We start from the raw sequence: 26797 nt of genomic DNA, 5'->3' as shown, positions 1-26797 counted from the left end.
GGGTAGGGGGGAAAGGGGGAGACACAGTTAAGTATGATTTTTTGTAACATCTGTCCTTGCTACATCTTCTCAGTAAATATCATTTTGTAAAAGATAATCAGCATTGGGTGACATACTGGGAAGCTTCACTTCTGGTGAGTAACATTAGGAGAAACTCAGCCCTTCGGGATGACTTGCTACCCACCTAGGGACTTGTCCTACTAATAATAATCATGCTGTTTTGTCATGGAACTTCCTTCAGCACATAAGCCTTCCTCAGCTAACAACATGCCACAGGAAAGCTTGCCCTTTTCTCTCATAGGTGAGCTGTTCCTGGAGCCTTCATTTTCTGGAGAGCACAAAGACCAGCCTTCATTCCCTTCCCAATCTCAATCTTGTTCCTAGTTCCAGGATTACAGGTCCATAAGAGGAAGATAGTCTTCTTAAACTATCTCCAGAACATCCCATTTGAAATGTCCAAAAAGACAATTAAGTTGAAAGCAAATTGGGGCTAAGAGCAGTCTGGGATACATGGCTGGGAGTCATCTATATAGAGTTGTTCACAAGAACAAATTCAAAATAGTTTTAGATTGTTTGGATTGTTTGGTAAAAGAGAGAAAGCCAGAAAGGGAGGGGAGGTTTAGGCTCTGGGAGGTTCACATTATATAGGATTTAGGCAAGAGTAATTATATAAAAACTACAAGAGAGGAAAGCTTGCAGGTAGATTGAAATGGATACTAGTAAATATAAACATTTGATAAAATCTGGGCAAAGCCAAAACACAAGGGGGATGCAAAACCCAACTTTAGGAAGACCTGAAATGAAAACTGGGTGAGGGGACGCAAAACATTTATAGGTGGAACCAGGACCTGGGAGAACCCAAAATTCCTTGCAGCCTTCTCTGACATTCCTAGGAAATGACTGAGGTCAGGATTCAAATAATCACTAATCCCATAAAGTTGGATTTAAACAATATAATGATTAATGAGTTACCCAAACAATAAAACTTTTTTTTTTACAATAGACATAATAAATAAATCCCTAAGGAGCTTATGATTGTTTCAAGAGAGAAAGAAGAGAGTAAAAGGCATAGGGAAGAACTTTGAGAAACACCCAAATGGGAGCAAAATAGGAATGATGAGCCAACAAAGGAGACAGAATAAGCAGTGAGATTAGGAGGTGAACCAGAAAGACTGATGTCATTAATACTCAGAAAGTAGAAAAAGGTGATCCACAATATCAAAAGCCATAGATTGTTCAAAAAGGACTAGGACTGAAAAAAGACTACTAGATTTGGCAACTAAGAGACAACTGGTAACTTTGGAAAGAACAGTTTCAACTGAGTTCTGAGGTCAGAAGTCTCATTGCAAAGGGTTGAGGGGTGAAAGGAAGCAAAGGCACTGAGTGTAAAGAAGTTGTTCAAAAAATTGGCTAAGAAATGGTAAAAAGAATTCAATAAATCTAGTTTAAACAAATATTTGAGGACCTATTATTGTAAGTCAAAAAAAGAAAAAAATCATAGACTCTTAGACCCAAAAAGGCCCTTAAGGATCATTTAGGTCCAATCCTCTGATTTTAAAGATGAAAACAGTGAGGCCCCAAGAGCTGGAAAGGATCTACCTAAAGTAATACAAAGTCGACAACAAAGAACAAGATCCCAGATGCTGGTCTTCCCACTCCACATACTCTAGGAACCAAGTGCTTTTATATAGGGAGTTGTCCATAAAAGAGAAGTCATTGAAAAGTCTCCTTTAGAAAGGATACAAAAAGCATGTGGCGATGTAGAATCTAGTAGCCTAGTAAGATCTGATGAACCCCAGCTTTAGGGTTAGCTTTTAATCTGGAGACCGGAGTTGGTCCTGGTTCCCCAAAGAATCCACCCTGAGGGGAATCTCACTAGCTGAAATCTCACTCACTGAAACTAGCAGTTTCAGAATGAATAATATACCTTAAGCTATTTAGTGAACTTAGCTAGGTGGAGTTAACAGATTTTAAGCAAATACTAAAATATTCTTTTATCCCAGTAGCTTCTCCCATTGTATCAGAGATCCTTTCCCAAAAAGACCTTTAACTGTGCAAGGATGGCCCTTTAGTATCCATTGTAAATAGCCCATTCCCTTAAAATCTAGCTTTGATTGTATCCTGTCAGTTTAGATTAAACACTTCCATTTCCTGGTAGCCACTGGAATGTCAATCAATGATCTTTCCCTGTCCCTAGATTTCCCAAATGGCATACAAGTCCCCCAAAGTTGTTCTTTGGAGTTGTCATCTCATGGTGGTCCTCCTAGGAGTTCAGTGACCAGAGCTGGATTTATATCACAACTCTATAAGGAGGCCTAATTTAGCACTGAACTTCTATCTATAATTAAAGAGTGGTTTTTCTGACTAATAGTTCTGTGTTTTTTTCCAGTTCAACACATGTTATTAGTAATAATGATGAGGCTAGCATCTGATGTGCCTTAAGGTGCACAAAGTTCTTTATATAGGTTAAGTCATTTGATCCTCACAATAATTCAGTGAGATAAGAGTTTTTATTATACCATCTTAAAGATGAGAAAGTAAAATGCCTTACCCAAAGTCACACAGTTAGTGGCTAGGGTGGAATTTGAACTCGGGTCTTCCTGACTCCATTTTGAGAGCTCTGTCCACTGTGCCACTGAGCTACCCACATGATCAGAAATTTAAAAGTGTATTTTTCTGAATATCATTTTTATATTTAGAAAAAGATATAATAACATCTGTCCTTGAATAAAATACACATTAGGAAACAGACTTTGTCTTATTAGGATTAAAATGGATTTGGAGTTGATTTTGGGACATAGTGGTTAATGACAGTCAAGATCCTGTTTGAAGTAACTTGGAGGTCTAGTTGGAATCTGGAGGCAGAATACCTGGTGAGGGGTTCTGAGAATTCAGGGGAAGCTTGAAGTTGGTTGGCTTCCAACTGTTAAGAGCTCTCTGGGAGTTAACCTTCGCCTGGAGAGGTTGGTTGGTTCCTGATCTCTGGAGTTACTCTGCAAAACTAGGAAAACCAGAGTGGCAGTTAAGAGTGGAGGCAGGTTGGAGCGTGGGAGTTAAGTGGTGAAGAAGACCAGAAAAGAAGAAGGAAAGTGAAGCTTCTTATCATCTGTGTGGTTCAAGAGTAGAGGCAGGCTTTTTAGGCCTACCAAGGCCCAGAAATTTGACTAGGCCCAGAAAGAACTGAAGTGAGCTGACACAATCAAAGGAGACAGTTACTTAAGGTATTCAAAGGATTATAAATAGCATAAATTTATTTAGTATAGATTTTTGGGTTTTAGTGATAGATTTAAGGAGTTCAGAGAAGGCCTGGGCCTCTGGGCAGAAATAACCTTGTGAGAGGTCTTAGTTCTCGGAGTGGGATAAGGTAGACTCCCATGGAGTTAGGGATCCTATCCTTTACCATTTTATCTATCCTTACCTTTCCTAAACCTGCTAAACTTTTATTAAATAGAGGTTTTGTTTTTATTTCAGTCTCCATAGGGTTACTGTCGGCCATTTTTAATAGGCCAAACCTGTTACCTCAACTGTTACCCGCAACTGGCAGCCAACTGATTTAACAGCAGCAAGAACCAAACTCTAAAGAAGATACAATATATCACTAGCTTATCTACCAAAATACTCCAACAGTCTAGACAACTCATTTTAACCGAATGCTTCTATCAATGTATCTAGACTATTTCAATGGTAAGAACTACGTTAGAATTCAACATCTTTACTTATGTTAAAATAGTTTTAGGTCACCAGCTTACAAACTCTATCCATTTTCTGTACAATTCAGTCTTAATTCTTTAATTTACTCTTAAATTACTAGGTGTAGCAGTTTCATCTTCCACTTAATCTTACTTTTATCTCTTTTATCTCTTATGTTGTCTTAAGAGGAAGGCTCAAAATGTATTTGAAAGAACAGTAAATAATCAACTGCCACACATCAAATTTGACAACTCAGCATAGAATATCACCGGCTGGGAGGATGTGTTTGTAAAAATGCCCCAAATGAAATGTTAACAACCCAAAGAAGCAAAAACCCAGGGACTCAACTCACAATAAACTCTAATCTCTTTACACTTGTTACTGTGCAATTGACGTGGCATTAAGCCCCTCTTCAGGTCTTTTCCTATGGTTTCTATCACATATGAATGAATTCACTTTTCATGCTCTAAACCACAAATTTCCTAGACCTTTTTTCTCTTATCGATCAGGTAAAATCCCTTTCGATCTTTAAGACTTAGATCCTCCATGAAGCTTTTTGTGACCCTACTGGATCCCCTTCTGACCTCATAGGGCCATTCTGTATCTCTCCTCTTGAATTTACCACATTTTGCCATATATCATGTGTGTGTCTAAAATCTCTGATACAAAAGCCTAAAGGGTGGGCCTCCAAACTTTATATTTGCACTCCCTCAAGTCTAACACAATGATTTATATATATAATACTATATGTTCAATAAATGTCTGCCTACTCATTTCCATTTTTGCCACTTTTAGCATTGATTCTGTGGAGTTATTTCTAATTATTGGGGTATCTGGAGAACATGGCAGTCAAATCATCTGTCCACTTTCCTCTCTTTCCAATCTTGAGCTTATAGTTAGACAATGCAACTCTATACAGTTGTCTACACTTAAATGCCTTCAAGTCCTATTTCTGTTCATCTTTTGCCAAACCTCAGCACTGGACTATTCTCACCATCTTCCTCCTTTATTCCTATTTATGAATGCAGCTGGAAAAAGTCATAAACCTTTGCTGGCTGCATACATTACAAATCCTGTTATCCAGCCTTAACTGGGCCTTCACTGTAGCATGGCAATCCTTTAATGCACCTTAGATGATTTTCTATTTTACTCTCCCCCACAGCTTTTCCAGGTCTCCACCTCTTCCTCTTTGCCCTCTTATTATTATTATTAAGTACTTATTATTAAGTACTTTGCCTCTTATTTCTTTGAGAAATGTGGCCTTTTGCCAAGAGTTTTCTTTTTTCTCCTTTTCTTGATCCCAAAACCTTTTAACATCATCCCTCCAATCTCTCCTATTTTCACCTACTCAATGACAGATTATCTTTCTTACCAAAGTCTTCTATAGGCATTTAATCCTATTCACTCAAGGTTTCATCCCATATAATCTCTCCATTTCTTAGACAAAGTAACTGAACTGAAATTTAACTCCCTAAAATGGCCAATGACAGCTTAATTGTCAAATCTGATTATCTTTTTTTCAGTTAACCTTTTAAAAAGCTTTGCAAACCTTAAAAGTGTTATATAAATTCTTCTATGCCAAGCTTGCTGACTGTACCATTCCACCTGCAAATTTGGCTCTGACATGGTCATGGCTAAACTTCTGGGTCCCATGGGCATCTCCTCTGGCACCTGAAACTGAGGAGGGAAAAACACAACAGAAACAAACCTCTTCTTGACCATTTCTCAGAGTGGGGATAAAAGAAAAAGGAGCAGGTGAAAGAAGTCATTCCCTTCTCACTAGTTCAGTTCATGATATCCACACTGGCTGAACTGAGATCTTCATTCTCTGTATATACTTGGTAAGGGTGGCTAAAAGGGTTGCAGAAAGACAGTGGCAGAAAAGAGAGTGATCACATTTAACTACAAAAGCAAATGATCAAAGAAGGATCAAAGGATTCATCTGTAGGGTAGGGGATGTGACACTACCATGTTGGGTAGTCTGGGCATGCTCCAAAGGCTCTTCAAGGGCACTTCCATGTTAGGCAGTGTTAAAGGGATTTTCTTAATCTCTCCCTCTGTCTCCACAAGAGGCTAGAGAGCAGGATTTCAATCTTATATAAATAAAATATCTATACAAGAATATTATATAAATACATCAGGCTAAGCCGGACATGGCCAGACAAGCTCAAGTTACACATGGAAGCTTACATCTTGCACCAGTGATGGTGAACCTATGGCACAGATGCCGAAGATGTGGTGGCGAACCTATGGCACGGATGCCAAAGATGGCATGCAGAGCATTCAATTTGGGCACAAGGCCACCCTCCCCATCCACTCCAGAGTTTATTACTAGAAAGGCTGAGGGATTTGGGGCAGAGCTGATCCCATCCCCCTCTCCACCATACTTAATGACTTTTTTTCATATCATCTGCTTCTCTGCCCAGCAGCCCAATGGGAGTGCACAGGAGATAAGATGGGAGGCTCACAGGTGACAGAACTGGAGTGGAGCAGAGCACTTGGGCCACTCCCTTCCCCCTCTCTACACTTGCTGAAGACATTCCTCACTTCACCCACGCCTCTGTTCAACAGTCCAATTGGAACACTTCCTCCCTCCCCAGTGTGGAGTAAAGGAGGGGGCAGGGGGCAGCTGGCACTCGGGAAGGGGAACAGCACACAACACACCATCTCTGGGAGAAACAGGCACAGCACTCAGTCTGTGGGGGTGGCGGGTGTGCAGGCCTGGCACTCCACTGCTAAAAGGTTTACCATCACTGTCTTACACTATGAAAATAACTTTTCTTGAATTATTTAATTATTGAAAATGTTATGTGTTCTTAAGTGCTTTTAGTATGAATTTTTGGCACATGGTTCATTTTCTACATCTTATTTGCATGAAAGATCTTTAAGATACTGTCTATTGAAGAATAAGTAGTAGGTTTCTTGAAAAGGTTTTATATATGTATCAGCATGTAGGTGGCCAGAAAAGTATTTAAGAAGCTTAAATAGCAGCAAGGTGGCATAGGAGATAGACTACTGAACCTGGAGCCAGGAAGACTAATCTTCCTGGGTTCAAATCTGGCCTCAGATCCTTACTAGCTATGTAACTCTGGGCAAGTCACTTAACCATGTTTACCTCAATTTCCTAATATGAACAGACCACACATCAGTATCTTTGCCAAGAAAAGCCCAAATAGGGTTACAAAGAGTCAGGTACAACTTAAATGACTAAACAAAGCCTAAATGAATTCTATTTTAAAGACTTTACTGCTTTTATGGAACTCAATTCACAGAGGATAGAAAGAGTACAGACATAAAATTTAGAAAAATAAGCAAAGATAGGGATCAGAAAACCAGACCAAGAGTCAAAGAAAAAAAAGTGAGGTACTGAAGCACAAGATATGATTAACCCAATAGAAGTACTCAATCTGTAAAATGAAAATGATAATATTTGTACTCTCTATCTCACAGAGCTCTTAAGATAATTCTTTGTAAACATTTTACAGTATTATACAAATATTTGTGGAGGCTGAGCCCAGCACTATAATGGCCTAGATGCACCAGCACCATATACACATTGCCCAGCTATTCTAAAATTCTAAAGCCAGTGAGAGTTCAAAATTGATGAAAATTCAGTCCCTGTTGTGGGAGGGGCATCACTGGGTCTCCTTCCAGACAACCTGCCTCACACCAAGGTGATGTGAGCATAATGAAGGCTTCATAGCCCTGATACTTGCCCAACAATGACACTAGTTGGAGACCATGAGCTTTATTTTTCATCAGCCACTGTTGCTACCACTATGGCTAACAATTCCTACCACTTATTTCTCTCCTTGTTTCTATACTTATCAAACATTAGCCACATTAGACAAATCATTTCTATCCCCTACTACCTTTTCTCTCACTTCCATCCTCCTCTATTTTACCACAACCATGTCCTACTTCAACCATATCCATCTTTCTACTGTGCTCCTGGTATTATCCACAGTAAACAGCTTTCCATTACCCTGGACCTCTTTCATACTCCCATTACCTGCCCTGTGTGCTAATTCTTAGTTTACACTCACCAATTTAATATCTTCTCACCCAATGTTAGTTACACACAAGACCATCACAAATAGTGAATAGCAAGTAAATAATTTATCCAAGAAAAACTACAGAAACTAAAAAAATTCTACAAACTAAAAAAATTCTACAGATTAAAATATGCCAGAAAATACCCCCAAAGTAGAGTTCTTTATTGGGGGGGGGGGACAAGATCTTAATTTAAACCAAGAGAAAAAGTGAGTACCTTAGCTCACTGAAAGAGTAAGTCTCCAGTGTCAGTAAGGAAGCAAGCTCTAAATCAAGAACATGCTGAGGAACTCATTTCTCCTATATTTCTGCTCAATTTAAAAACTTTACCAAGGACTCACAAATACTTCACCTAGTTCTGTATAAAATGTATAGCAAACACCACATCTCTATTCAGGAAAATTAAATATAGTAGATCAAGATTCCATAATTTATGGCAAAGTACAAATTCCTTACAGATACTATACTACCTGCCACAGAGCACATGAGAAATCTGATGCAAAAATAGGATATGGAAACTACAGCAATCTACTCAACTACAAGTTGTGTTAAGTTTTCAGTCATTCAGTCAGTCAATAAGCAATGGAAATGGGAAAAAAAAAGTTATCTCACCCTGTCTTGGAGGAACACATAATCTAATTGGGTAAGGGAGGACCACACAAATAACTATATGAGAACAAGCTTTTTTATATACAGGATAAGCAGGAAATAATCAGTAGATAAAGGGCACCAGACTTAATGGGGATTGAGAAAGGCTTACTGTAGATACTTACTAAACATTTACTAAGTACCAAGCACTTTGTTAAATAATGAGACTAGAATATAAAAACCAACCCTTGCCTTCAAGATACTTCGCTTCTAATGCAAACTGAGTTTGGGGGAACAATAGAACAATTTTTCCCATACATGCAATGTTTTAAAACATATTTTCCCAGGAAAAAATACCAATTTAGCCCAAACTATAGATGAATATATAATAACCAGGCTGAGATCTGAGTGCTTTTAACAAGAAAAGGAAAAGAAAAAAGGGGTGGGGGGGTGTCTCATTTCTTGTACTGAGTGGCCCTAGCAAAACTGAAAAAAAAGTTAAGTTTGTCTTTGGCATGTGCTGCTTGGCCTTCCTTAGGCCTCCAGGGGTCTAGGGCCTTTTTTTCCCCTCACCCAGTAACATTCCAGTCAGGTATACCTTTTCTCCCCCCCTTAAAGTGGTCCACATATTCCAGAATTAACCACTTTTAAAACTCTATTTACCACACAGCAAATCTTAACTAGGTATTAGACAAAAATGATCTCCTTTGACAAATTTGTTTTTGCTCCTTTAAAAAGCCCAAGATATTGAATTTGTAAAAGAAAATACTTGTTAACTCCAAGGAATCTCTGATGGACTAGAATTATCATTGTAATTTTAAAAAATATGGGAAAAAATTCAAAAAGTGCTAAGGAAAATTCAAAAGAGTAATCCTCTGCCTGGGACTCTGCCACCAGAATCAGTTCCTCCTAATATGCACTGTCTAAAACAGGGTGAGATTCCCCTTCTTCCAATTCTGAGCCCACATATCCTGTCAAAGTTTCTGATTTTTACAAGGGGTATGGTGGGGAGAAGGAACCTAGGGTAAGGAGAGGAAGATTATAAGACTCAATGGTTGGCAATCTCTTTTGTAAGGTAGACCATTGGTAAGTTGGGTTTTTAATAGGTCAGGGCTTGCCTCTTGATTCCTGAATTCTTCAGGGCTAAATTCAAAGTGGCAGCTTTTAAGGTATGACAAAATGCTTTAAAAATAAAAACAGCCACTGCTTTAATTCTGGGGGCAAAAGGAACCAAAAAAATTATACACTTAACTAAACAAAATACTGGCACCAAAAAACTAGCAAAATATGTCAGTGCAAGTCAAATGTATCTGGCATTGACTACTTCCAGGTGGTATTTTTAAGTATTTTGACCACTAAAATTTTAACAGGACAACTTTTGTAAACAGTTTTAATTGACTTTTTCTTTTTAAGATAAGAGATTATGAAGATCTGCTACTACAACATACTGCTGATTTCTACATATGTCACAAAAAGAGAAGCCAGGGCAAAGACAATTAACACAGAGGGGAAAAGTCACTATGAAATCACAGGGCTCAGAGCTAGAAAGAGATTCTTTAAAGATCATTTATTCCAAACCCCACAAGTTACATAGGAAGAAACAGAGACATAAAAAGAACTGACTCTCCCAAGGTCATAACAGTAGCAAACCTTTCTACTATATTACCTCTTATTTCCTAAAAAAATATTAACATTTAGATAATAATTTAGATATAATGTGTATCTATTTTTTCTCAAATTCCTCTGAAGTAGAAAAATGGGTGTATACACAGTCAGCAAGGAGGACAAGATGAATCAGGCCAAATGTTTATGACTGTAGGAATGCGCCATAGAAAGCTGGCACTGATTCAGAAAAACAATTAGAAATGAGCGATCACACAAAGATCACTTTTTTGAAAACTCCAATTCACTGTCATCTGCTACAAGGGGAAAAAAGCAGCTCAGGATTTTCTGAAATAAAGCTGTATTAGTAGCAATACTCTCTTTTAAAAGGCACTACTTAAGCTTACTTTTCTTTCATAAAGGTTTTAATTACACAAGCCCAAAAATCTAAGCACATAAATAACAAAATACCTGACTAATCACAGGATATGTGAAGGGAACCATCCCCATGCTGCTATTGTTCTGTGGCCAGTCTCAGCAGCCCCAAAGGCATATCTTGCAGCAGCTGAAACCCAGCCTCAGCATCCCAGAAGATCAAATCACAGATAGCAAGTGGCAAGAAATTATGTGAGCTTAGAGCTCAATACTTGCCCTTAGCAAAAAATTAAAATGAATGAACAAGGAAAAGGATCTGGGTATATGTTCTAAATTAAAATGCAAATCTAAAACCACATGTAAATAGAAATTAAATTCTTTTTCAAAGTATAAGCCTGCCTTCAATTAAATATTTACAGATTCAATGAGGACATTTTAATTATGACATCAGTAGCTGCTAAATTGATGCTAAAATATACTTACAGATATGCAGTAGCAGTAACGTTGGGAAATAAATACAGTCCCACTATCAAGATAAGTCTTTCTTCCGCTCTGATCTTTCAGATATTTTAAGCCAGCAAAAAGACAAAGAATATTCAATTTTTGTTTTGTCCACTGATATCCATGAGGTTCAATGATTATCAAGCAAAATATCAAAATAATAATGAAGAGTTTATAAGGCAGAAGCAGCCTGCAGCATCACAGGACGTTCCATATCAAAATTTAAAGAAATGTCAGCTGTAGTGGAAGCTATCGTCCTTGCTGTAGCTAATGCCTCAGCAGGAAGAGGATGCTGGGAGATTTTTTCCAATCTGTACTGCAGCCTAATTCTAATCCATCACTGCTTAACTACCAAAGGGGAAATACAGAAGAGAAAAATATGAATGACTTAGATTTTTAAACTAGAGTTCAATTAAGCATTTTCAGTTTAACTAGAAATTACTATAGGGAGTAGGAGGTAGAAAATCTGTTAAGGAAAAAAGTTCTCTCTCTCCTAAATTTAATAAAATTAGAAAGCAAAAGAAGTAAAAAGGCAGATATGATGATGGCAGTTTACACATGGCTCATTTATCATTGTTTAAAGTCTAAATGAGTAAATGCCACAAAAAAAATACATGTTAACTGTTGAAGAGGCCTTTTGAAACATGACTAGTGAGTAGTGGATCACATTACAAGAACAGTACAGTGAGAGAACACTTGAGCCAGTGCCAGAAAAGAGAATACATACAGGACATGGACTGGCCATTAAGCACAGGATTTTGAGTCAGAAGGTTCCTTTAGAGACAATGTAGTTTAATACTTTTTTTTCCAGATAAGAAAATTGACTCAGGCCAAGTAGATTCAAAGACCACACAGATATTTAGTGGCAAAGCAGGAAGTCTTCTGACTTGGAAGCTGATGCTCTTCCTTACTGCCCCATACTCCAGCTAATTACTGCATTAACAGGCAGTTTTTACTGACCTTAAGAAAGCAGAATAGTTGGATGAGACGAAGGGGAAAAAACACATATAAAATCTTTAATTCTGTATGTATTAGGTCTGAAGTACCATATTCATTTAAATCCTTAAGCAATTAACCATTCAGAACCCCAGTTTCTCTCCTTTAAAATGTATAAGGTCCTGCTACTCTTAAGTCACAATATCATATGATCTTGAGAAATGTTTTTTAGGTTTATTAACATTGAAGTCAGTCTAAAAAATATGTGTGTATGTATGTGTTGAGATATCTTTCCTCTATAAAAACCAAGTTAAAAATAAAAGTTTACTCTAGAGCAGAAACGATAGCGCTAGAGTAAAATATCAGGAGCTGGGTTCAAATTTCAGCTTTACTACTAACTACTTGTGTGACCCTAGGCAGGTCACTTAGTTTTTGTGGACTTTAATAACAACAGTTGCATTTATACAATATTTCAAGGTATACAGAGCATTAAGTGCATTAGCTAGTTGATCTTCACATGCATTTAATCAACTACAAGAATTGTTTTGAGAGAGAGAAAATGAATGTTTCCCATGGGATGGCAGTGGGGAACAAAAGCTAAAAGAAATTGCAAAAGTTAAAGTTCAAAAAGTGGGTTAACAATAATAAAACATTTCAAAGCAGTCTAATGGATATTTGACTAATATATATACTTATATGAACTGTAGTGAGGACTAATAATGAGTTTTGGATTTTGTCTCCTTACAAAAGGTTAAGGAAACAGGAGACAATATCCAATTAGACTGCCACCCAGAAGAGATGAAAGGAAGGAAGCACCTTCCAGAATAAAGAGTAGACCATCCTCTAGGGAGGGTGACACATTCTCCATTTGTATTTTGATAGTAGATTTCTTTTCTCAATTCTGTTTACTCTGGGCTTTTCAAAGAGTTTCTGTCTTAACTATTGTTTCCAGAATTCAAATAACACAAGGTGCAAAAATCACGTAAAAACCAGTTTCAATGTACACATTCTGAACAATAAAATGAACTATAAGAGATTCAGAAAATGTTTTAAAAATCTATACAATATTAACAATATACTGGATTTAATACCTTAAGAAAGCAATAAAAAAGATTATCACTTCATTGTCAAAAATAAGTTAAAGGACTGATAGACATTCTCAGAGAACTTCACAAACAAATCAAAAATCTATATAGATATCTTTGGAACAGTTACACATCACTTCACCAGGCAACAGTGAAAATTGACAATAGATATTTGCCTATTGCCTATTGCAACAAATGCATGTCATTGGATTTGTTAAATACAACCTAAAATATTTTGACTCGAGATGGAGTTTATATAAAGCAGCTAAGATCCCAAAGTAGAACACAAAGTCTCTCCACTGGACAACATGCCACATGAATGCAGCCAACCATATTAAAGAAATCCCCCCCAAAAAATTGGCTGAATCAGTCAGTACAAAAAATTTTAGGCACCTGCCAAACAATAGGGCTTGCTCTTAAGGAGACATTATGCAAACAACTATTGGGGGGGGGATGTGCAAACAACTAGGTACAACAGGATAAATACTGGATAAATTGGAGATGATCAACAACTTTCTCATGTGAACTTGTTCATGGGAAAAGGAGTAAGGAATTATGATGTCAATTCAAGATGAGGTCACTACCACCAAATTTTACAAAAGGGTTATACTTAAGGAATCCAGACTTAGTGATTAATGTATTTTTATGTAAGGAGAAGGTGGAAATTGTGCAAAACATAACTGCAGACTATAAAATTTTACCAATTCCTAAATACCTTGCAAAGATTTGCCATGGTGGCTAAAATTATACATCAAAAATAAAGTCATCTTTCACAGATTGACAGCAAATCCCCAAACCATAAAGATTTCAAAATATCCTAAAGAACTCAACCAATAAGCTGTACTACAATTGGATTATTATCACAAACCAAACTATTGCCCACAATCACATAGCATTGATTTAAGTAGGAGCGGCCATGCCAAATATTCAATCTCTAAGCTACATGGAACAAAAAGGTGTCAAAATAGGGACCTAGAGGAAGAGATAAAAATCACATGGGAACAAGATGAGGCACATGTCATCCTTTTTGTAACTGGAATTGTACCAAATGAAAATTGATGCTTTCAATCTATCTTTAGAGGCTGATCTTACATTCTTATAATTTTTTTGAACTTCTAAAATCAGTCATTCTACCCACCTATGCAAAAATCCAGTCTATATTAAATATAAAACAATAGAAAAGTAGTGACTTGTCTCAAAACTGTTTCAATCTGAACCTCATCAAAAAGAGATAAATGAAATATGATGATGATGATGATGAAAGCATAAGAGTAAATGATAGCTCACATTTCTGAAGTATTTTCATCATAAAACAACTTGTCACCACCACAATACTGTGAGGTAGATAATAAAGTGCTACTACTCCCATTTTATAGATGAAGAAGCAGATTCAGTAGTTATGAGTTGTCTGTGTCTATAGCTTTTTGAAGACAAGAGATCCATTTTCACTAGCAGCCCTTCACACCTGGAACCTCATCTACATCTCTGAGAATTGCTCTTCCTTCAAGACCCCACCAGCACCACCTTCAAAAAGAAGCCTTTCCTGATCCCCTCACATATATTATATTTAACAACCATATGTTTATTCTCTTCTTATTCTCCATATATTTATATATGTAGTTGTTGGCTATCAGTAGAATATAAATTCCTTGAGAAAAGAGATAAATAACTTCATTGTTTTTATTTTTATCCTCAATTCCGAAGTACAGTGCCTTCTGGCACATTGTAGGCCCTCAGTAAATGTTTTTTGATTGACTGATTTGTATTTCTAATACTTATCAGAACACCCAGAACATAGTAAGCACTTAATAAATTTTTAATGATTGACCTCCATTTAGCTACAGCTACCTATCCTTTAAGAACCCATTCAAATGCCACCATCTCCACAAAGGCATCCCCAAATCACTCCATCCGGAAATAATTTCTCCCTCATCTGCTCTATTACTTTACACTTATTTACATGTTTATTACATTCTAATTAATATTATATTTTTACATCTATCTGGATACGTCTTATCTCTTCCTATTAGAAAAATATAAATTAGAAATCCTATTAGAATAATATAAAATCTTTGCAGGATGCTTATAATTATACTGAAAGATCATAGCTTATCTATCTTTGTTGGTCTCCAACTATCCTTCCACATTCTATATTAGAACATTATTTCTGAGGAGGATGAAGTGTGCCCAGTTATTTCTGTGGTACATTTAATATAATTTGAACTTTTTTTATTTTTTTTAAAAACCCTTACCTTCCATTTTGGAGTCAATACTGTGTATTGGCTCCAAGGCAGAAGAGTGGTAAGGGATAGGCAATGGGGGTCAAGTGGCTTGACCAGGGTCACACAGCTGGGAAGTGTCTGAGGCCAGATTTGAACCTAGGACCTACCATCTCTAGGCCTGGCTCTCAAGCCACTGAGCCACCCAGCTGCCCCCATAATTTGAACTTTTTAATAAAAGATGATGGATCAAAATTAAAATTTTGCTATCTTTTCTCCTATCTATTTTTTGCATAAAATTATTTTTACTGACAATATTAAATGCTTGCTTCTATGCAACCACAGTTGGTTTTTGAAATTCAAATTCTCAGTCAGATTTCTACTTCCTCTCAAATTCGTTGAGACTTTAAAATTAGTGTTTCCAAACAAATACAATGGCAGTTGGTACTTCAAATAGTATTTGACCAGAGGCACACTAGGCTAACTTCATGTCTGAATGATACCATGTCATGTAAGTTATAATTACAATTTTATTTTAAACATAAAATAAAACTTCATTATTTTATAATTGTAGTAGACAGAATATCAAGAGAATTTCTGTTTAGGATTTTTATCTTTGGATATAAAGACAAGTTATATGCAGGAAAGATTAGCTAAAGACCAAGTAGTATATCAAATCTCATTTCTCATGAAAGAATGAGAAATTCAATGAGGTCAGAGGAAACTATCTTGGGTTGAGTTCTCATCAATTATTAAACCTTTTAAATCCAGTCTTTTGATGGTAAAAAGTCCTAGATAGTATAGTGCCTTTAATTCCTGCTGTAGGACAAGTTTCTATGAGAGCCTATAGGACTTCACTTCCCTGGTTACTCCTTGGTATTAACTTATCAATCTTTACTGGCACACAGATAAAAGCAGAGCAGAAAATAAAAAGGCTCTGACTCATAATCACAAGAACTAATCCAGTTCTCTAAGACTGCTCTTTTGTTCTAAGGCTTGCTAACTCTGAATTCTCATTACCCATGGATTCCCTCTCACTTTCCTACCTGGGTCTAAACTTCTGGTCCTATACAAGTCATTGTAGAAATAACAATGGAGACCAATTACTCCTTCCCATGTAGTCCTACTGATGTGCCTCCTACCTATGAGACATTATCTGGCCACTATAGAGACAGCTAATTCTACCCTTACCATAGCCACAGGCCATGAAGATGAGCCATGAAAGATGGTTTACAACATAAGTATCAAACAAAAAGCCAACAATACTGCAGTGATGATTGAACCAAATTAAAATGTCATTGGGAAATACCTCACAAAGTAAATTAAAATATAATAAAATATAAATAATATAGCATTTTAGAACTATAAAATTAGTGGCTCTATTTCTATTTGAGTTTGACATCATTGGCTTATAGTCTGAGACTGAAGAAAGCAAGTATATTTGGTCTTGGGCCAACCTGTGATCCTAGAATGATTTAGAACTAGAAGGGGCTTTTTGGAGTTCATGTGGTACATACATGTGGTAAGTAGGCAGAGCAGAACTCAAACCCAGATCCTGACTCCAAATCTAGGGCTCTTACCAGTAGGCTGCTTCCTTCATCTACTAAACTATGGTAGATTCCAGCTTCCTCTTTGATTCAGTTCAGAAGCCCCTTTAGCTATGACCCACCCTAAACATTCTCCTTACAATTGTCCCTAAACTTCTCTGATCTCAGAACCCCAAGTCAAGGCAACAAGAACCCTGACCTTCTTGACCTCTGAGCCACCTGAACCCCTTTGATACAAAACCTACTACATCTCACCTCTACTTACTTTTCTTCCTCTGCCACTGCCACTACAAAAGGATGTCTAAATCTATCATTTGATCCTCCTTTTCCACATATACTGGACCACAAAAAGATGTTTTCTTGGATTTACTCAAAAGGAACACAGAATACATGTAAATTCAGAGATAATACATCAAAGACTAAGAACAAGAAGCATGTATAAAATAAAATTACCTAGGCCTACTTTGGAGAGTGCCAAAGTTTTCAAACCTCATCTTTAATTCAAGTTTCCCAAACCCAGACCAATTTTCATGCTCCTCACCCTAAAGCTTACTCCATGTTACTCAAATCTGAAATGGAATTTTAAAAATATATGTATATATGTGTATGTATATATAGAGAGAGCTGTCTTCAGAACACACTCACTCACTCTCTCTCTCTCTATCCCTTGGAATGTCCATTTTAGGACACAGTTCATATTAATTTAACTAAAGATTTACTTAAAACCAGCCATACAAGTTACAACATAAAATTAATTTCTGATTTGTCATCTAACTTCAAACATTTATTAGGGTTTGCCATATCATGAGGTGTATTACACTTCACTCAAAGAACTCACCAACAAATGGTCAGTCTACTGCTACTAGTAATGAGTTTCTTAGCACAGAGCTAAATTGATCCTTGGAAAACATGTACAGACTAATGCTGGGACTATAAATGAATTCTTCCTAGCATGGCAGAATTTGTCAAAAGCCATGCTCCATTGGTGTAGCCTTTGAAAATCAAGGATCACCTATACAACCACTATGAGGAAACAGAATACAACTTGCATACAAGCAGGTGCATGAATATAGAGATAGAGAGAGATAGAGATAGAGATAGAGATAGAGATAGAGATAGAGATAGAGATAGAGATAGAGATAGAGATAGAGATAGAGATAGAGATAGAGATAGAGATAGAGATAGAGATAAATGTGTGTATATACACATTTATATGTGTATATAAGGCCAGGCATGTATAAGTTGGCAGAGATAGGTTGCAATCTGCATTGTTGAAGGAAACTCCCACGTCAATGATTTCACAAAGCCATATGAGTATAAGTATAGTTTTCAAAGCATTTTCATATGTAAGTTATCCTGTTTCAGTCTCACAGTAACTTAAGCTTTATTGGATTTTATAGGCAGAGATGGAAGTTTTATCCCATTCTATAGATAAGAAAAATGAGGTTTAAATGACACTTTAGATATCAGTCACTTTAAATCATAGCACACTGTGGTCAATTAAAATGGAAGAAAAACGGAAATTAGCTAGAAGCAACTGAATAAAAATCAGAGTTTTTCCCTGGCAAAAGAGAAAGACCCAGTGTAATAGTAAAGACAACAGATTTGGAGTCAAGTGAAGGGTTCAAATTCTTTTTCTGCCACTGTGCCACACTGTGAGACAATGGGCAAGTTACTTGATCCATTCAAGCTAAAACTTTAATTTACAAATCAACAGAGGAAAAGAACATGAAACCAAAGGAGATAACTGTTTTCCAATAAAAGGAAAGGAAAGTTACTAGAGGAGCACCCTTTTTACTTTTGAAGAGGTTCAAAGATACAGAAGGCATATTAATGCCTAATTTATCTGAAATCAGAAGGAAATAAGATATGTATTAATATTTTCCAGGTAAATGAAATATATACCTTTTTACTGTTAGCTTTTTTTAAAACCACTTTGGATATAAATTCTTCTAAAAGGCATTATTCCTTCCTCTCTTCAGTAGCACAGTTTACTGAAGATAGTTGTCTTTTCTTTATTGACTCAGGATCATCATCAAAAAATATCAATTATCAAAATGGGCTGCAACACGATGCAACCCTACTTTTGACTTCAAGGCTTACCAAAGGATGGAAGGTTGTTTGTTCCTATACTGAATGTGCCAAACTGCTGTAATTTTTCTTTATATCTAATTTTATAATTCTTCCCTCTTTTTTATTAAGGCACCCAAGTCTTAGGAGGTTCATAATCTTTTCTTCTAAACCTTTCCAGGAATATTCCACTACCAGGAGTCTTCTACCACTAATATTCATATAGCCTCCCATTTTTAAGCCCTACCTTCACCATGGACAACAAAACTAGAGGCACTGGGGAATCGAGGATAGCCATGAGACTTCATTATATTCTCTTCAAAATCTCTTTTTTCTCTTCAAAATCAGAGGGCAGTAAATTTAATATGGCTTGGCTGAGGCTGAGATTAGCTGGCTATTCAAAGACATCAACTAAGATGGGGTCTAAGGACTAAAATAATCTGATCTTCACCAGAAAAAAACAAAGATTCAGAGTAAACATGTTACATGTTAGGCATAAAAATAAAGCTACCACACTTTAGTTTCTCTCATTCAATTACTTCAGATGATGCAGAATGAGATGAAGGATGGCTTGGGAGACAAAGGTTTTGAGTCTAAATCTCAGCTCTACCATGTGTTACATTAGACAAATTACACTTAACTTTCCTAGGCCTCTGCTTATTTATCTGTCAAATGAAGGGTCGAAGGACAAATAACTTCTGAGGTAGCATACAGCTCCAGATCTGTGATCTCTTTGCTTGTACTGAACTACCACTTCTTTCAGCTTGTCAGAGCATAAAAATATCTAGTCCTTAATCCTTTAATATATAATACTGAATTTACCATGATCTGAAAAAAATTACTCGTACTATTAGAACTATGTTTAAAATAAGAGTTGAGGATCTGAATGAGAAATGCAGTTATAAATAAAATATATGAACTATAACATTTATTTTAGCTGTTCAATGGTTTGGGTTTTTGTCTGCATTTCATAAATTTAAGAAAAGGGGGAGTATAAATCATGTAAACAGATTGAGTTTTAGCAAAAGTAAAGACACACACACACACACACACACACACACACATATATATATATATATATATATATATATATATATATATGATGGATCCATGTTCTGACTAACAGGCATTTCCTCTACTAATATATAACACACATTTTATAAGATTCTTCTCTGGTTTCCATAAATTCTCATAAAGAATCTATCAAATACAATAAAATCTTTTCTCTGACTTTAAATATTTCAAACAAGGTTCTCCATCTGTTTTCCCCTCATTTTGCATCATGAGCAGTCTGCCTTTTCTTCTAAACATTTAATACCTGTTGTGGTGTGACAGGCTATGGCCAAGTCTAATAAAGAAATGGTTAAAATTTCAAGGGGTAAATTTCCTGGGCTTTGATGAGGACAAAATTTCAGAAGGGAAGTCCCTATCCAGTAGAGTAGATGGGATTAAAAACAACACAGACTGAGGGGATGCTGATGGATGGCACTCTTTTATCACCCACATAAGTCATCAAAAGCATAAAGGTTTCTTTGTTTCACACATAATTTAAGGCTTTGGATTGTTGACTGCCCATGACATATGAAACAACCAATTGCCTCCTCAGATTTGACAGTTCTGCTACCACCCTTTACCTACAAATGGCACTACTATAAATGTGACCTATGTGCTTGAGTGCATACATCAAGAAATTAGGGAGGGCAGAAGTCAATGAATTGGGCATGCAAATTAAAAAACTAGAAAGTGAATGAATTAAAAATGCCCAGATAAAAACTAAATTAGAGATCCTAAAAATTAAAGGAGAAATCAATAAAATCAAAAGAAAAGGAACTATTAAATTAATAAACAAGACTAGAAGCTGATACTTTGAAAAAACATATAATAGACAAAGTACTGGTCAATCTAATAAAAAAAGGAAAGAAGAAAACCAAATTAACAGTATCCAAGATGAAAAGGGAGATCTCACCTCTAATGAAGAGGAAATTAAGGCAATCATTAAAAACTATTTTGCCCAATTATTATATAGCAATAAATATGGCAATCTAGGTGATATGGATGAATATTTACAAAAATATAAATTGCCTAGATTAACAGAATAAGAAATAGAACACTTAAATAATCTCATATGAGAAAAAGAAATTGAACAAGCCATCAAAGAGCTCCATAAGAAAAAATCTCCAGGGCCTGATGGATTCACAAGTGAATTCTATCAAACATTTAAATAACAATTACTCCTAATACTACATAAACTATTTGACATAATAAGCAAAGAGGGAATTCTACCAAATTCCTTTTATGACACAAATATGGTACTGATTCCAAAGCCAGGGAGGTCAAAAACAGAGAAAGAAAACTATAGACCAATCTCTTTAATGAACATAGATGCAAAAAAAAAAAAAGGAATACTAGCAAAAGACTACAACAAGTGATCAAGAGAGTTGTTCATTATGATCAGGTGGGATTTATGCCAGGAATGCAAGGATGGTTTAATATCAGGAAAATCATTCACATCATTGACCATATCAACACGCAAACCAACAAAAATCACATGATTATCTCAATAGATGTAGAAAAATCCTTTAACAAAATACAACATTCATTCCTAATGAAAACACTAGAAAGTATAGGAATAGAAGGGCTTTTAAAAAAATTAATAAACAGTATATACTAAAACTATCAGCAAGCATCACCTGCAGTGGGGATAAATTATAAGCCTTCCCAATAAGATCAGGAGTGAAACAAGTGTGAATTTAAAACTACTCCACCCTACTCAGACTGTACTTTAGAAGCTCTGATTTAGCTATCTCCTGATTAGTAACAATGGAAATACTTGGTTTAACAGAATCAAGTCTTGGGAACTCTACATTACTCCACCTTACTTAGTTTAACAAGGTCAGGAATGTCTGCACCATACTCAAGGATTAAGTATTTGAGAAAATGGCCTTCAAAAGACATATGCAGAAGAAACAGTGGACAGACCCCTGGGCTGTCCTAAGTTAAGCTAAGCTAACATTGGTACAGATGAGACGCAGGAAAGTGATGTAAAACCGTCTATATAGGGCAAGTCACTTGCTCTCTTTGGTCTCTTTTCCTGGAGAGGCATCTCTGGCTGACAGCGTGCTAAGCATTCCGACATCTTGGCATGGTGGCAGCTATTTGTCTAGGTTTTGGCTGTGAGTTTTCCCTTGAACTAATTCAGGTTCAGGCATCTTGGTTGGGCCCTCTTGGAGTTCAGGCTGATTCCTTCCTCTTTCACACTCCAAACCCTTACTTTCTAGATCCCCTAATCTTCCCGCCCAATATAAGCCAGGCGGGAGAAAATCCTATAGCCATTCCTTCTCCCTTCTTCTTAATTTCTTTCCACTATATTAAGTCACCATAAAGTTTCAGACTGACTTGGGTATTTTTATTTTATTATTTGGGATACCCATGGTGACCAATAATTAATATAATTTAGGTCACAATGCTAAAATTATCCTTTACACAAGGATGCCCATTATAACCTTTATTATTTAACACTGTACTAGAAACACTAGTAGTAGCAATTAGATAAGAAAAAGAAATTTAAGGTATTAAAATAGGTAATGAGGAGACCAAGTTATCATTCTTTGCAGATGATATGATGGTCTAACTAAAGAATCCTAAAGAATCATATAAAAAGCTAGTGGAAATAATCAACAACTTAGGCAAAGTTGCAGGATACAAATTAAACCCTCATAAATCATCAGCATTTCTATATACTTCCAACTCATCCCAGAAACAAGAGTTAGAAAGAGAAATTCCCTTTAAAATCACCATAGACAATATAAAATACTTAGGAATCTATCTGCCAAGACAAACATAGGAACTATATGAACACAACTACAAAACACTCTCTACACACAATTAAAACTAGATGTAAAATAATTGGAAAAACATTCATTGCTCATGGGTAGGATGAGCTAACATAATAAAAATGATAATCCTACCCAAAATAATTTACTTATTCAGTGTCATACCCATCAAACTACCAAAAAACTTTTTTACTGAATTAGAAAAAAAACCCTAACAAAGTTCATTTGGAAGAACAAAAGATCAAGAATATCAAGGCAAATAATGAAAAAAAAATGTGAAGGAAGGTGGCCTAGCAGTACCAGATCTAAAACTATACTATGAAGCAGTGGTCATCAAAACAATGTCTATCAATGTCATCAAAACTGTCTAAGAGACAGAAGGGAGTATCAATGGAATAGATTTGGAGTAAGTGACCTCTGGAAGACAGTCTATGATAAATCCAAAAATCCCAGTTTTGGGGACAAAAATCCACTATTTGACAAAAACTGCTGGAAAAATTGGAAAACAATATGGGAGAGATTGGGTTTGGATCAAATCTCATACCCTACAACAAGGTAAACTCAGAATGGGTGAAAGACTTGAATATAAAAAAGGAAACTATAAGTAAATTAGGTGAACACAGAATAGTATACCTGTCAGATCTTTGGGAAAGGAAAGAATTTCAGACCAACTAAGAGTTAGAAAAATTACAAAATGTAAAATAAATAATTTTGAATATATTAAATTAAAAGGGTTTGTATAAACAAAACTAATGCAACCAAAATTAGAAGGGAAGCAATAAATTGGGGAAAAAATCTTTATAACCAAAACCTCTGACAAAGGGCTAATCACTAAAATTTATAAGAAACTAAATCAATTATACAAAAAAATCAAGTCATTCCCCAATTGATAAATGGACAAGAGACATGAATAGGCAATTTTCAGTTAAAGAAAGCAAAACTATTAATAAGCACATGAAAAGGTGTTCTAAATCTCTTAATAATCAGAGAAATGCAAATCAAAACAACTCTGAGGTACCACCTCATACCTAGCAGATTGGCTAACATGAGAGCAAAGGAAAGTAATAAATGTTGGAGGGGATGTAGCAAAATTAGGACATTATTGCATTGCTGATGGAGTTGTGAATTGATCCAACTATTCTGGATGGCAGTTAAACTGCCTGCCCTTTGATCCAGCCATATCACTGCTGGGTTTATACCCCAAAGAGATAATAGGGAAAAAGACTTGTACCAAAATATTCATAGCTGCGCTCTTTATGGTGTCAAAAAATTGGAAAACGGGGGGAAGTCTTTTGATTGGGGAATAGCTGAACAAATTGTGGAACATGTTGATGATGGAATACTATTGTGCTCAAAGGAATAATGAACTGGAGGAATTCCATGTGAACTGGAACAACCTCCAGGAATTGATGCAGAGTGAAAGAAGCAGAACCAGAGGAACATTATACACAGAGATGGATACACTGTGGCACAATTGAAAGTAATGGACTTTTCTATTAATAGCAATGCAATGATCCAGGACAATTCTGAGAGACTTATGAGAAAGAACACCATCCACATTCAGAAGAAGAACTGTGGGAGTAGAAACACAGAAGAAAAACAACTCGTCGGTCACATAGGTTGATGGGGATATGATTGGGGATATAGACTCAAATCAGGGGGTCCCCAAACTAAGGCCCACGGGTCACATGTGGTCCCCTGAGGCCATTTATCCAGCCCCCACTGCACTTCCAGAAGGGGCACCTCTTTCACTGGTGGTCAGTGAGAGGAGCCCAGGATCCTGGAGTACTGTATGTGGCGGTGCCTCAAAGCACAGTACTACTTCTGGTGATATAATCCTTTGTGTTGCACCTTGTTCTGAGAGTAACTGAAGGAGAACGAGACACCGTGCAAAGGATTACGTGGCTACACAATGGAAGATGCCAGCATGGTGAGTGGTGATCTTGGGGAGGAGATTCCACACTGTGTATACTGCTGCCCAGTATAGTAGTGGCAGTGGTGGGTCTGTGCAAGGTATGACAGGCCCTTCACAGCCAGCACTGCAGCTTCCGCTATCTCAGACAGCAGTATACAGTGTCACAGGCCCAGCACCGCCTCCAGAACTGTATACAGGCATCGGATAGCAGTGATCTGGCCTGTGACGTCAGCGGTGGGTCTCTACTGTGAGAAGCCCACCACCACCACTGGGTGTTTTATGACACCCCCTGTTTTGGGGGTGGGGGTCAAAGTAATATGACAGTGTCTTATTTTCAGGGAAACACAGTAGTACAATGGCCTTCATATTCCCCTAGATGCAAAGCATAATGGCCCCTATTATAGGGGCTATTATGTTGTCGGTTTGTTTATTTAATTTACTTATTCTTTATTTTAAATATTGTATTTGTTCCCATTTTGTTTTTTTACTTTAAAATAAGATATGTGCAGTGTGCATAGGGATTTGTTCATAGATTTTTTTTATAGTCCAGTCCCCCAATAGCCTGAAGGACAGTGAATTACCCCCCTGGGTAAAAAATTTGGGGACCCCTGCTCTAAATGATCACCCTAGTGCAAATATCAATAATATGGAAATAGTTCTTGATCAATGACAAATATAAAACCCAGTGGAACTGTGCATCAGCTATGGAAGAGAGATGGGGACAGGGGAGGGAAAGAACAAAAATCTTGTAACCATGGAAAAATATTCTAAATTAATTAAATAACATTTTCCAAAACTTAAAAAATAGATGAATATAAATAAACAAATGAATGAATAAACAAATAAACAAATGAATGAATAAATGAATGAATGGATGAATAAAGAAACAAATAAATGAATGAATGAATAAATAAATAAATGTGGCCTATGTGAAAGGTAAACTGAAGATGGAATAGGAATTGAACTGAACTAGAACTATCACCACGTGTCCTTTTCTGTATTCGATATCAATAGTAGCCTTATTAATTATACAAACCTATTTTTAATAATATTGGTCCTATCATTTGTGCAATATGGATACCTATGCTTTCTGAGCTGCCCAGAACGGGTGAGGTCTTATATGCCACCTTGTCCCAGAGTCACCACTGGAAATATACTTCAGGCCTACATACATCCACAGGTGTATGGACTTAAGATGAGTTTTAGGGCTGGAAAATACTTTAGACATCGAGCGTTGGAGTTTGTAACTTTTTACATATAACATATCCCTTTTTGGCAGTCTAGTGAAGCCTTATGGTTCTCTTCAGAGAATAATGTTGTTTGCCCATATTTCTAACTGAAGAAGTGTTATTTCAGTTAGAAGCAGTGAAAACAAAGATGAGATATTTTTCTCACCCACGTTCACAAACCTTTGGGGGCTATACACAAAGCCCTAAAACACAAATCTCTGGTAACTGATCCAACCCCACATTTTTATTTCACATATATAAAGAAACTAAAGACAAGAAAGGTTATGGTTATTTATTCAAGGTTACAATGTGGCAAAGGGCACTGGGACATGATCCCAGGTCTCCTAGTGAAAACTCAAAGAAAAGTTAATCAAAAATGATTTTATGCTTTGGGGCTATAAATGATAAGCAAGATCATTTCAGAAAAAGCTAGAAAAATCTGTGGGAACTGATGCAGAATGAAATAAGCAGAACTGGGAGAACATCATATATAGTAACAGCAATGTTGTCCAATGATTAACTGTGAAAATATGGCTACTCTCAGCAATGCAATTATCTGGGACAATCCTGAAAGACTTATGACAGGGAATGCTATATACCTTCAAAGACAACACTGCTGGAGTCATCTTTCACATAGGTGTATTTATGGTTTTATTTTGTTATGTATAAGTGTGCTCTTACAATAATGACAATAGGAAAGTGTGTTTTGCATGACAATAAAAACCACCTTTTAACATAAATAAATGAAACAAAAATTATTCCATATATTTAAGAGAGAAACTTCTTCAAGTCAGGATTGGAACTTGGGTAAATATGGGGGGAAATATGAAAAGTTTTTACTTGAGGCTAAAGGAAATGGAAGAACATCAAAATGAAAGATGAAAAGAAAGGACAGTGGTATGAAAGGTCTCTTTGATTTCCCCAGAGACAATCTTAAATATATGATTAATCCAGAATAAAAGGATCCCAATCAAGCAAGGCTTTTCTTATATTAGAAATAGTGGATATACTTTTAAGAAATAAGAAAATGTAACAGGCATCTCTTGCACAGCTGACACAATGAGAATTCTATATTTCAAAACAATTCTTTGTTTAATTACCTCTAATATGTGAAGAACTAGGTCTAAAACTGTGTATTAGGTAAATTTCCATCC

General features: G+C 36.3%; 1 protein-coding gene and 1 long non-coding RNA gene across 4 annotated transcripts in view; one reads left to right on the top strand and one right to left on the bottom strand.

The window, feature by feature from the left end:
• Positions 1 to 26797, bottom strand: part of TTC39B (tetratricopeptide repeat domain 39B) — a 154036-nt gene that overhangs the window by 52814 nt on the left and 74425 nt on the right. The window lies entirely within an intron of this gene.
• On the top strand, positions 2907 to 4064 carry LOC103106732 (uncharacterized). Its single transcript, XR_470442.3, has 3 exons — positions 2907 to 3221; positions 3472 to 3684; positions 3877 to 4064. It is a non-coding gene; the product is annotated as an uncharacterized LOC103106732 (long non-coding RNA).

This window comes from Monodelphis domestica, chromosome 7, assembly GCF_027887165.1.
Source record: "Monodelphis domestica isolate mMonDom1 chromosome 7, mMonDom1.pri, whole genome shotgun sequence".
Taxonomy (NCBI): domain Eukaryota; kingdom Metazoa; phylum Chordata; class Mammalia; order Didelphimorphia; family Didelphidae; genus Monodelphis; species Monodelphis domestica.
Note: the sequence above shows the minus strand (reverse complement) of the source record. Positions and strands in the feature narration are given on the sequence as shown.